This window comes from Galeopterus variegatus, unplaced genomic scaffold (assembly GCF_000696425.1).
Source record: "Galeopterus variegatus unplaced genomic scaffold, G_variegatus-3.0.2 Scaffold923, whole genome shotgun sequence".
Lineage (NCBI taxonomy): Eukaryota > Metazoa > Chordata > Mammalia > Dermoptera > Cynocephalidae > Galeopterus > Galeopterus variegatus.
Window position 1 is genome coordinate 172,844 of NW_007727034.1, and position 13,133 is coordinate 185,976.

Below are 13,133 nucleotides of genomic sequence, written 5' to 3' on the forward strand. Positions count from 1 at the left end.
TAATCAGCTGTGACCAAATTATAGAGTGCCCCTAATGTAAAAAATATGTCCCAGTCCCTGCCACACCATGATCAACATTAATCTGAAAACTAGATAATCTTCCAGTAATTGAGAGTTCATACAGAATGTACAGTTCTATATGAATGGGTTTTTGATATTTCAGTATAATGATAACGGATCATTTTGCATTGGAAGAATAGTTCAGGCTCATATGGCTACCCTAATCAGGGAACCTATTAGATTTTGCTCATAACACTTGAAACAGGAAATTACAAGATTGGTAGTGGGTTCATTTGTGGGATAAATAGCTCAAATAATCTAATATTTAACAATTCTGTAAGTGCATTGACATCCTGTCAGTTGTACAAAGAAACTTTAGAAGCTCTTTTTTGGGGGGAAACTGGCCTTATTTGATACTCTATATATGCTGTTTCAATTTACATGACTCATTCACAGTTTGTGTTTTAAGTCTAATAGATGTCTTACAATTTTTAAAATTAGAATTTCCTAGAATATACTAGATCTTTGGAAGAAGCTTGAATACTTGTTTCATGTATAGTAATGTGCAGCTGGAATACTAATTTATTCTTGTAACTTGATTCATAAATAAAAGTTATTAGTTGGTAACTAGTATGTTTTTTTTCCAGTTTCTCTTCAGCAACGGGTAGCAGAATTGGAAAAAATTAATGCAGAATTTTTACGTGCACAGCAGCAGCTTGAGCAAGAATTTAATCAAAAGAGAGCAAAATTTAAGGAGTTATATTTGGCTAAAGAGGGTAAGTACATAAATTTACCCCAGTCCCTGTACTAAAATTGCCTTAAAATGTTAAGTTTCTTGGTAATACGGTATTAATTTTATCATTGAATAAACCTTGTTTTTATTTGTACTTATATTTTATAACAAAAGAATACTACTTAGAGGCTAGGGTTAAGAATGGAATTGAAAAACAAGTTGAAAAATGCATTATTCAGATATTTCTTTTTTTTTAATTAAAAAAAAATTTAAAAACTTTTTTTGCACTTGGCCTGTATGGGATCTGAACCCTTGACTTTAGAGTTAAAACGCTGTGCTCTAACCAGCTGAGCTGACCTGCCAGCCCAGATTTGTCCTTTTTCTTTGACCTTAGTGTTGATATTTGATATGGTAGGCTGCATAGTCATGAGACATGAGACTTTCAGTGCTCTTAGCACTTGAGAGTACGGTCCTGGGCAAATCAGGACTGTTGGCATTCTAATAATAGCTTTAGCAATGTTATATTAAAATTGACATTTCATGGAATTAATCAACAAATGTATAGTTATTTATCGATAAATAGTTGTTTAATAACTACCATGAGGCAGATATTATGCTTAGGTGCTGAGTATACAGATGGAGTAAGGATTCATGTGGTTCTTTAACTTGATTGAATTCAATTGAGGAAAATAGGTGTTCAGTAATCGTGTGATGAGTTGTTAAAAAGGAAAATGTGTAAGTAATATACATGAGATAATATGGTGGAGGAACTAATCCTAGGATCAGGGAAGGGGTTTACATTCTGAGTATTGACCTAGAATAGTAGGGATATGGTTTCCACAGTCCTCTAGACCAGCGGTTCTCAAAGTGTGATTTTGGAACAACAGCATCACCATCCTGGGAAAGTTGTTAGAAATGCAAGTATTTGGGTCCCACTGCAGATTTACTGAATCAGAATTTCTGGGATTAGTTTTTTTTTTTTTTTTTTTTTTTTTTAAAGTACTGCTTTAGTCTAGAACAGTGGCTCTCAAACCTTAACATCGATAGAAATCAGCTGGAGAGCTTGTTAAACTACAGTATGTTTCAGTGGGGCCCATGAATTTGCATTTCTAATAAGCTCTTAGATGATTCCATTTACTACTAGTCCAAGGACCACAGTTTGAGAACCCCTGCTCTTGACTAATAATCATCCAACTTTTTAATTTAGGTACTCCATAAAATATTTATATACTTATATATCTCTTACACATTTTAAAATTGATGTTTAAAATTTTTTAAGTTTAAAAAGATGTGAAGGATATCATTGTCAGTACTTGGAGGTTAAAGTAAATTAAAACTTTATGTTTTTAAGGGCCGGCCTGTGGCTCACTTGGGAGAATGTGGTGCTGATAACACCAAGGCTACAGGTTCGGATCCCTATATAGGGATGGCCGGTTAGCTCACTTGGGAGTACATGGTGCTGACAACACCAAGTGAAGGGTTAAGATCCTCTTACCAGTCATCTTTAAAAAGAACAACAAAAAAAACTTTATGTTTTTAAACACATCTAGTGGAATCAAAATATAGTAATTTAATATCCATCACCTTCCATTTAAAAACAAGTAATACATGAATAAGCTCTTTAGCAGAAATTTTATGTTGTCTTCCTCCTTGAGCTGGGTTTTCTTTTTTACATCTCTCTTAGAATTTTATTCTTAAAAGTGGTTCTGGGCCGGCCCATGGCTCACTCGGGAGAGTGTGGTGCTGATAACACCAAGGCCACGGGTTCGGATCCTACATAGGGATGGCCGGTTGGCTCACTAGCTGAGCGTGGTGTTGACAACACCAAGCCAAGGGTTGAGATCCCCTTACCGGTCATCTTTATATAGGAAGTAAAAAAAAAAAAAAAAAAAAAAAAAAGTGGTTCTGAAACCTTAATGTGCATCAGAATTAAAATTAAGGTTTGTTAAAACAAAGATTGCTGGTCCCCACCCCCAGAGTTTCTGATTCACTAGGTCTGTGGGATCCCAGAATTTGTATTTTTGGCAAGTTACCAGGTGATGATGATGTTTTTGGTTCATGGACCATCCTTTGACAACCACTGGCCTAAAGTAAAAAATTTCTTCTGTACTGAAATATTATTATAATTATTAGAAGTACACAATTGATAACACTATATTTTAACACATTTAAAAAAATAATTATTAAAATGTAAAAATTATTGGAAATAGGCTGGCTGGTTAGCTCACCTGGGGGAGTGTGGTGCTGGTAACACCAAGATCACAGGTTTGGATCCCTGTACCAGCCAGCTAGACCCCACCCAACCCACCCAAAAAAAAGGGAAATGCAGCTCTTTCCATTTAAGAGATATATTGGGTCTCCCAATTAAGTCATTAATCTCTGGATGAATATTATTTACTGCTGGAAAAAGATAAGTTTCAGTATCAATTCTATCACAGTTTCTTTTGTTTTTGTTTTTTTAGATAAATATAAATTGTGAGAACCCTTGGTCTTATAAATAAATAGGTAGAGATAGAAGGAGCTTTATTATAGCAATTATTATTCAATTCTCCTAACTCTTTCTGAATTAGATGTTAAATTACATAGTGGTTTAGCGTCAGAATATTTTTATCCTATCATCTAACAACTCAATTAGGTCTTCCTTCAATTTTGTTGAAAGCAGACTTTACAATCACCTGACCTGCCAAAAGATTTGTTACACAATTATTAGTAATCCACTTTTTGTTACTGACACTGATATTTTAAATCATCCCTCTAGTTTGATACCACAAAGAAGTTTTTATACAACAGGGCAGTGAACCATTGTCAAATTCAGGATGGGGGAAAAGCTGTTGAAGACCACCGCTCTTGAGTGGTATTATTCAGAGTATAGGTCTGAAGAAATGAAAATGGCCATGACACTCTCTTTTTTGGTGGCTGGCCAGCACAGGGATCTGAACCCTTGACCTTGGTGTTAGCCACACTGTGCTCTAAACACCTGAGCTAACCAGCCGTCCCCGAACCTCTTATTTCTGAGTTGAGTTATTAATTGCAGTTTTATGTTTCTGAATTAAACGGTTTTTTTTTTTCCCTTTTTTTTTGTCTTTTTTTACTGACCGGTAACGGGATCGCAACCCTTGGTGTCGCGCCCGGACCGGGGACTGGCAACGGGATCGCAACCCATGGTGTTGTGCCCACACCGCGCTCAGCCAGTGAGCGGGAACTGGTCTCCACATGGGATCCGAACCCTTGGCGGGAGTTCCGCCGTGCTCCCAAGCGGCGCACTCTCCAGTGCGCCACCGGGCCGGTCCGAATTAAACGGTTTTTAATGTGGATTTTAGTTCAACAAGACATTTGTAATGGTAAAATTGCTTTAATGACATATAGACCGAATAAATAATCTCTTGTGGACTACTGTATTTTTACTGTCTGAAGTTCTCAGTAAACTTAAGCTGGCCATAGAGAACAGTTGAGGTAACTTTTTCAAAATTTCAGGGACTATTTTTATCCTTTCTGAGAGTTTTTGGTGGCATTCCTTAAAAAAAACACATAGTGTTTAAAAGGTCAATGCTGATTATTTAGTTTATCTTGGCTGTTTGCCTGTATCATAATAAAAATAAAATTTAAAGATTTTCTATAAAGCAGGAGCTTATATTATTGCATCAACCATGAAGTCTAAACCTAGTCTTTTATGATAGTCTCAGGTGTTAACAGTATATGCCATGGTTTTGATATGCTCAGCAGTCTTTGTTTTATGTTTTAGCAAACCAGGTCAAGGTTACCCCAGAAGTTCAAACACTGTTTTTCTTCCCAGTAGGAATAGCTTTTGCTTTGGTGTAGTAATAGCTGTGTTTGCATTTATTTGGAGAATAGCTGAAATATAAATGGAAAAAGCAATGAGAAATGCTTATAAAAGAGATGATTTCCTTTTGACTCATCTTACTGCCTGTCCTTGCCGTAGTACCCATTCTTTTCCCAGCTGACTTCAACTGGGAATGTTATAAATATTTCTGAAAGTTTTGTTGCTTTTTGTTGAACTTGAAAAAGGTATTTTCTGAGTTATTGTTCCTTCTTTAACCAACTTCAATACAAAGCTTGGCACTGCAGCAGGGTTTGTGTTTTGTGTTTTGAAAATCCTTAGTCTTGGGCAATGAGTAAGAGCCTGTTACATGAGGCACCAAACAAAAGGCCATAGAGTTCTCAATTTGGAGGAAAATAGTAGAAATAGAGCTCATTTTAATCAGCAGAAGACAGTGAAATTTTCTAGTGGTGTTCAAAAGGACTTTATATGTGGTCATAATTTATATAAAGCTCTGATGCTAACTAACCAGAATTTCAGTAGTGAAAATCTGCGTTTACAAAGCTATTTGTGGTTCAGATGCCATAAACTTGCACTTAGATATGGAAATGAAATAAGAGTGTATTCAGAAAATTAAGAATTAAAAACCATTAGAAACCTTGGAAACAAAATATAAAAAGTGAAATAAGGTTAAGAAGTGGTTTAAACTGTGGACAGGACACAGAGGTTTTAGCAGATTAGAAAAGAGTGTTGAGGAGCTCTCCCTCCTAGTGAGACAAAGAGAGTTTGACAGATATCAAAGACCATACCTAGACGTAGAGGATGAATTGAGAGCCTCCAACACACATCTAAAAAGAGTTCCAGGAAAAGAGAATGGGTGGAATAGTAGAGAATATTTGAGAAGAAAATAACAGATTTTATGAGCTTTAAAGAAAATGTGAGTTCTTGGGAGGAGGGAGATGGGGGATAGGGAGAGATTGGACAAGGGGCATAAAGAATAAGTACAATTTGTAACAATATATATACTAGTAATATTGATTTGATCAACAGATGTCAACATTGAATCTCCAAAATATCTATAACCAATTATGATTCAATAAAAATTAAAAAAAAAAAAAAGAAAATGTGAGTTCTCAACATACTGAGTATCAAGCAGGATAAATAACAGTAAATTCATACCTTGACACATCTTAAACAGTAGAACATAAGGAATGAAAAGAAAATGTTAAAAGCTACCAGAGGGAAGAAGCAGTTACACTAACAGGAGTTAACACATAAGCACAGTAGGTATCAGAAAATGAAATTCTTCAGTCTTCAAAGTGCAGAGAAAAAATAATTGTCAACCTTAGATTTTACATGCAGCTAAATTATTCAAGACTGAGGGCAAAATAGATATTTCAGGTATACAAAAACTAAGAGTATTTATCACTTACATAATCACTAAAAGAACTAGTAGAGATAATACATGAGAAATTGATAAGTGAACAAATGGGAGGTACTCAAAGAGTCTATCAATCCAAGAAACAAAATATGTACTTCTTTTATATTCATACAGAATACTTAAAAATTTGTCTAGTACATCTCAAAGGAAGGCTCAACATATTTCAGAATCAAAATACCTATTATGTTTTCTTATCTAATGCAGTTTGAAATATTTTAAACAAATGTAAATATGTTTTTTGTTAATTTGGAAACTAAGAATGAATTTCTAAATAGTTCTTACTTTAAGAAGCTAATTACAATGGAGATTGCAAAATATTGAGAATACAATAAAGATATATGTGGGATGCAGCTAAAACAGTACTTTGAAAGTAAGTTTATAATTTATTCAAATTAATTCATTAGTAGTCATAAGAAGTTGAAAATAAATGATCTAAGTGTTCAACTCTAGAAGCTAGAAAAAGTGAACCCAAAGAAAATACAAGAAAGGAAATAATAATAGAAAATAATGGAAGGGCTGGCTGGTTAGCATAGTTGGTTAGAGTGTGGTGTTATAACACAAGATCAAGGTTTTATATACCTATACCAGCCAGCTGTCAAAAAAAAAAAAAAAAAGGTAGAAAAGAAAAGATTAATAATGTAGAAAATAAAGTAGGAATTAAGCTCAGTAAAATAAAAAAAACCATCTTCTGGAAGAAACTAGTAAAGACAAAATTAAAAGGGTACTTAATTACTGGAGTGTTTCTATGCCAAAAATCTTGGAAATTTAGGTAAAATGAATAATTTCCCAGGAAATTTGAGTTAACCAGAATTACCCCAGATAGAAAACCTGAATAAACCAGTAACCATAGAAGAAACTGGATCAATCAAATATAGTTCTTTACAAAAGATGCCACAGGCTTAGGGGTATTTATTTATTTATTATTTAAAAAAATTTTTTAAATTAATATAATTATTTTTTAACATTCTGTGATGTTGTGGAGCAGTTGGGAGGGAGGAGGAGAGGGGAAAGGAGAAGGAAATGGGATGGAAGAAGGAGGAAGGAGGAGGGGGGCAGGATTGAGGCCGTGGCACCCCCCTCATACCCACAGGGGAGATCAGGGGGCTTCCAGTGGTGGCTTGGTTATTGCCAGGCTGGGTGTAGATGTCAGGGGTGTGGCAAAAGCCCTTGCTCCCCACCACCCCAGCAGGGGAACCCAGGGCCCTTCTTGTTGTGGCTTGGTGGTTGTTGCTGGGATGGTTGCACATGTTGGGGGGTGTGTGGCTGAGGCATGAGGTCCCCCACTGCCCCTGCTTGGGAGAGCCCAGGATGCTTCCTCTGGCAGCTTGTGGTTATCACTGGGCTGGTTGCAGGCGTTGGGGGTGCATGGCCAAGACCCTCAGCCCCACACTGCCCCAGATTGGGAGAGCCTGGGCCGTTTTCTGCGGCAGCTTGGTGGTCGTCACTGGGCTGATTGTGCGTGTCAGGGTGTGGCCGAGGTCCTTGGACCCCACCCTTGGGACTGGTTGTGGGTGTCAGAGGTCATGGCTGAGGTCCCCAGCCCTCCCCCCTTTCTGGCTTGGTACCCAGGGGACTTCCAGTCTTTCTGGGTGTTATAGGTGTTTTTTGGTGAAGTGAGACCTTTACTAGTTAACATCAAACTGTGTCTCTGGTTGTGGGTACTTTGTTTTTTCTTTCAGTTCTGTGTTGTTTATTTGCTGTTCCCACCACTTCACCTCTGTGCTGGAACTAATTTGTTGTCCTTTGCTTACTTCCAAAATGGGTGAACTTCCTATGGGAACCAGTACTTGAGCCCTGTGGTTGAGCTAAATTGCTGCTTTGCTGCTGATTCCCTGTGGAAGGCTTTTTGTGCAGCTCAGGTTATAATGGTTGACTTTATAGGTACTTCCAGGTCTAGTGAGATCCAGTGCACCTGGGTTGTGTAGAAACACTGGTCTGGGTCATCAAACTACACCCCTTGCAATTCTGTATTCTGGACCAGTCTCATCCGAGTGGTCCTATGCTGATTTGGGGGCCAGATCAGCTGTCCTTGCTGTGCCCCAGTGTTCCCCCAGTGGGTCTGTCTCCCCCACAGCCTGTGCTCCAAATACTTCCCATTGGATGGGCTGTGCTCCATTCCCTTGTGATGACTCAGTGGCCTCTGAGTGGCTCCTTTTCTCAGTTGTTCTGGCTCCTCACTCCTATGTGGTTCCACAGGAACCCTATTAGTGGTCTTGCTGGCCTGGGCACCACCAAATCCCTCTTCTTCCCTGCCGCCTCCAAACAACTTCATCTGAAGGGCACAGCTGCAGCTTTTGCTAGCTCCTGCTCTGTGTGCTCAGCAGCTCCAGCCTGGAAATGGCTGGGATGGGATTCAAAAGGTCGAGTGGTTCTTTCTTTCTCTAATCGTGGCTTCTCCTGCCTTCATGTACTCCACAGGTCTCTCCTCCTTTTCCCCTGAGCTCTAGTGACCCCACCTTGGCTGTCATTGCTTTTTTGTAGTTGTAAACTGGTTGATTTGTGGGAGAGAGTGACCCTGGGACTGTCTATTCCGCCATCTTGACTGGAACTCCTTAGGATGTTTTATAGGCAAATTTTGTTAACTTTCCAATGAACAAGTAGTTCCTATCTTTTATATACTATGTCAGAAACAGGAGAGAGCAAGCTATCCAGTTCATTTCATGGGGTTAGTATAACATTGATACCCAAACAGGAAGCACTAGTGCTAGTATAATAATAGAGCAATATCATTTATGATCATAGACTTTAAAATCCTAAATAAAATTAACTTTAGTAGAGTGTTAGAAAATAGTATGTCATGACCAAGTGGAAGTGCATACTAGGAATGCAATGTTAAATAAAATTTAACACCCATTAGTAGTATAAACTCTTAGCAACTAGGAACTGAAGGGGAAATACCTGAGCATGTAAAATGAGATAAGAAGGCCAGTTATCAGTGCTTTAATTCATTGTTGTAGTGGAGATTCTTCTAGCCAATGCAATAAAATAAAAACAATTGAGTTATAAAAATTGGAAAGTTAAGGACAGTTTTGTTTCTATGAGGAGGCCATATTATGATTGAAGAATTAATTATTCAGTCCTATTATTGAATACAGTTGGCCCTCTGTATTTACAGGTTCCACATCCATGGATTCAACCAACTGTGGATAGAAAATACTCGGAAGAAAACCCAAATACAATAATAAAAAGATACAGATTAAAAAAACAATACAGTATAACAACTGTTTACTTTACATATGCATTGTATTAGGTATTATAAGTAATCTAGAGATGATTTAACATATATGGGAGGATGTGTGTAGGTTATGTACAAATTACTATGCCATTTTATATAAGGGACTTGAACATCCATGGATTTTGATATCTGTAGAGTCCTGGAACCAGTCAGATACTCAGGGATGAGTATATATTGTAATACTACCTTATTATTGAATATTAAATATTCAATATGAAAAAATTAACAGTACTACCTCAGAATATATTTTATAAAAAATATACTGGAGGGGACACTTCCCCACTCATTCTGTGAGGCTAGTATTACCTTGATACCAAAACCAAAAAAAGACATCACAAGAAAGAAACTTAGACCAATATTTCTTAGGAATATAGATGACAAAATCTTCAACGAAGTACCAGCAAATCAGATTCAGCAGCATGTAAAAAGAAACATGCAGCATGACCAAATGGAATTTATCCCAGGAATGCAAGATTGGTTCAACATCTGAAAATCAATTAATATAATACACCACACCAACAGGATAAAAAACAAAAACACATGATCATCTCAATAGAAACAGAAAAAGTATTTGGCAAAATTCAACACACTTTCATGATAAACAACTAAAGTAGGAATAGAAGGGAACTTTGTCAACCTAAGGGACATATACAAAAAACTCAGAGCTAACATTGATTTGTGTTTAAAGACTGAATGCGTCGCCTCTAAAATCTGGAACAGGACAACAATATCCACTCTCACCACTTCTACTTAACATTAGAATTGAGGGCAATTAGGCAAAAAATAAAAAAATGAAAATAAAGGAATCCAAAAGTAAAATTATTTACTATTCTCAGTAAATATTCTCTTTTATGTAGAAAATCCAAGAGAATCCAGTAAAAATTTAAAAAAAAAATTTTTTTTTATTTATTATTTTTTTAAAAGATGACTGGTAAGGGGATCTCAACCCTTGGCTTGGTGTAGTCAGCACCACGCTCAGCCAGTGAGCCAACTGGCCATCCCTTATATAGGATCCGAACCCGCGGCCTTGGTGTTATCAGCACCGCACTCTCCCGAGTGAGCCATGGGCCGGCCCTCAGTAAAAATTATTTGGACCAATAATTTCAGCAAGGTTCAGGATACAAGATCAATATACAGAAATCAATTGTATTTCTATTCACTTGCAGTGAACAATCTGAAAATGAAATTGAGAAAACAATTTCATTTACAGTAGCATCAAAATGAATAATGTACTTAGGAATAAATTTAACAAAATAAGTTCAAAATTTGTACTCTGGAAACTTCAAAACACTGCTAAATTAAAGGACCCTATACTGGCCAGGTGCAAAAAAAAAAAAAAAGAAAAAGAAAAAGAAATTAAAGATCTAAGTGAATGGAAAGACATCCCATATTCATTGATCAGAAGATTTAATATTGTTATGGGGGTACTACTCCCTGGATTAATCTACAGATTGAATGTAGTACTCTTTAATGTTCCAGTTGGCTTCTTTGTAGAAGTTGACAGGCTGATTCTAAAATTTATATGGAAGTTCTAGGGATCTAGAATGCTACTATATTCTGAAAAAAAGAACAAAGTTGGAATACTCAAACTTCTTGATTTCAAAACGTATTATAAAGCAACAGTAGTCAAGACAATGTGGCACTGGCATAAAGACAGACATAGATCAATGGAATAGACTTGAGACTCCAGAAATAAACCTTCACATATATCATGAATTGCTTTTCTACAAAGTTCCAAAACAATTCAGTTAAGGGAAAAATAGTCTGTTCAACAAATTGTGCTGAGTCATTTGGATATCGTGCTGAGACATTTGGATATCCACATGTAAATGGATGAGATTGGATCTCAAAATCTGTAAGAATGTAGGTGTAAAAGGTAAACAATAAACTCTTAGAAGAAAACCTAGGTGATTAGGCAGTGATTTCTTAGATATGACACTAAAAGTGGAAGCAATAAAAGAAAAATTAGATAAATTGGACTTCATCAAAATTAAAAATTTTTGTGCTACGAAGGATACTGTCAAGGAAGTAAAACAGCACCCCATAAAATGGGGCAAAATTTTAATAATAATATATCAGATAAGGAATTTTTATCTATATCACATAAATAATTTACAACTCAACACTAAAAAGACAAATAACTCAAAAATGGGCAATGGATCTGAATAGATATTTCTCCAAAGAAGATATACAGAAAGCCAATAAGCATGTGTTAAGATGCTCAATGTCATTAACTATCGTGGAAATACAAATCAAGATTACAATGAGATGTCACTTCACACCCACTAGGATGGCTATAATAGGTTGGATATTAACAGATGTCAAGAACGTGGAGAAATTGATACCCTGATACACTCACTACTGGCAGGAATGTAAAATGATGCATTTGCTTTGGAAAACAGTTAAACATAGGGTTGTCATTTGACCCAACAATTCCACTCCTAGATATATAAATAGGAAAAATGAAAACACATTTATATACAAATTAGTACATGGATTTCCATAGCAGCATTATTTGTAATAGCCAAAAAGTGGGGAACAAACTAAGTGTTCATCAGCTGACAAATGGATAAACAAAATGTGATTTATCCTGTTCATCCAAAGAAGGACTGTAGTACTGGTACTCTTTACACCATAGATGAACCTTGAAAACATGCTAAGTGAACAAAGCCAGTCACAAAAGATCACATATTGTATGATTCTGTGTATATGAAATATTCAGAATAGGCATCCTATAGAGATAGAAAATGTATTAGTGGTTGCTAGGGCTGGTGGGCTGGGGAGTTGGAGGGTGATAAAGGATACAGGGTTTCTTTCTGGGATGCTGAAAATGTTCTAAAATTGATTGTAGTGATGGCTGCACAAGTTTGTGAATATACCAAAAAAAAAAAAATTGTACACTTTAGGTGAATTATTTGGTATGTGAATCATATCTCAATAAAGGTATTACAAAAAAGATGTGAAATCTATGAAATTGAAGATGGGAAATCAATAGAGACAATTAACAAAAAAGCTGGTTTCTTGAAAATACAAAAAATATAATAAGCCTCTACCCAGGCTAAGTAAAAAAGAGAGATTACTAATTACTAATAAAAAAAAAAGAGAGAAATTACTAACATCAGAAATGAAAGGGAACATCACATGGATCCCACATACATTAAAAGAATAATAAAGGAAACTTATGAAACAACTCTGTGCCCAAAGATTTGATAACCAGGATGAAATGGACCAGTTCCTTGAAAGACACAATATGCTAAAACTCACACAAGAAATAGATGATCTGATTAGCTGAATCTGTTAAGGTAATCGAATCAATAATTAATAACCTTCCAAACAAGAAAGCACCATGCCCAATTGTGTTCAGTGGTGAATTCTACCAAACATGTAAAGAATAAATTATCTCAATTATCTACAGTGTCTTTCAGAAGAGAAACAGAGAAAATACTTCCTAACATACTCTATGAGGCCAGCACAACCCTAACATTAAAACCAGGCAAAGACCTTACAAGAAAAGAAAATTACAGACCTATATCTCTCATGAACATAGATGCAAAAATCCTCAACAAAATATTAGCAAATCTAATTCAGCAACGTATAAAAATAGTTATATACCACAGCCAAGTGGCATTTATCCTAGGTACATAAGACTGGTCCAAAATTCAAAAATCAATGTAATTTACCACATCAACGGGCTAAAGATGAAAAATTATGTGATCATATATCAATAGATGAAGAAAATGCATTTGACTCAGTTTAGCACCTATTTATCATAATAACTCAGGAAACGAGGAGTAGAGGGAACTTCCTCAGCTTGATAAAATCTACAAAATCCCTATAGCTAACATCATTCTTTTTATTTTATTTTGTCAATATACAATGTGGTTGATAATTGTGGCCCATTACCGAAACCTCCCTCCCTCCCCCCCCCCCCCCCCCCCCCCCCCCC

The 13,133-nt window shown here is 36.2% G+C and overlaps 1 protein-coding gene across 1 annotated transcript in view; it reads left to right on the plus strand.

Annotated features, from left to right (window-relative positions):
* The first annotated feature begins 652 nt into the window (after window positions 1-652).
* The window catches only part of RABEP1 (rabaptin, RAB GTPase binding effector protein 1), an 82,672-nt gene continuing 70,191 nt past the window's right edge, over window positions 653-13,133 (plus strand). Inside the window, exon 1 of the mRNA XM_008573447.1 lies at window positions 653-776. The gene's annotated coding sequence lies outside the window, so the exon portion shown is untranslated. The remainder of the gene's footprint in view (window positions 777-13,133) is intronic.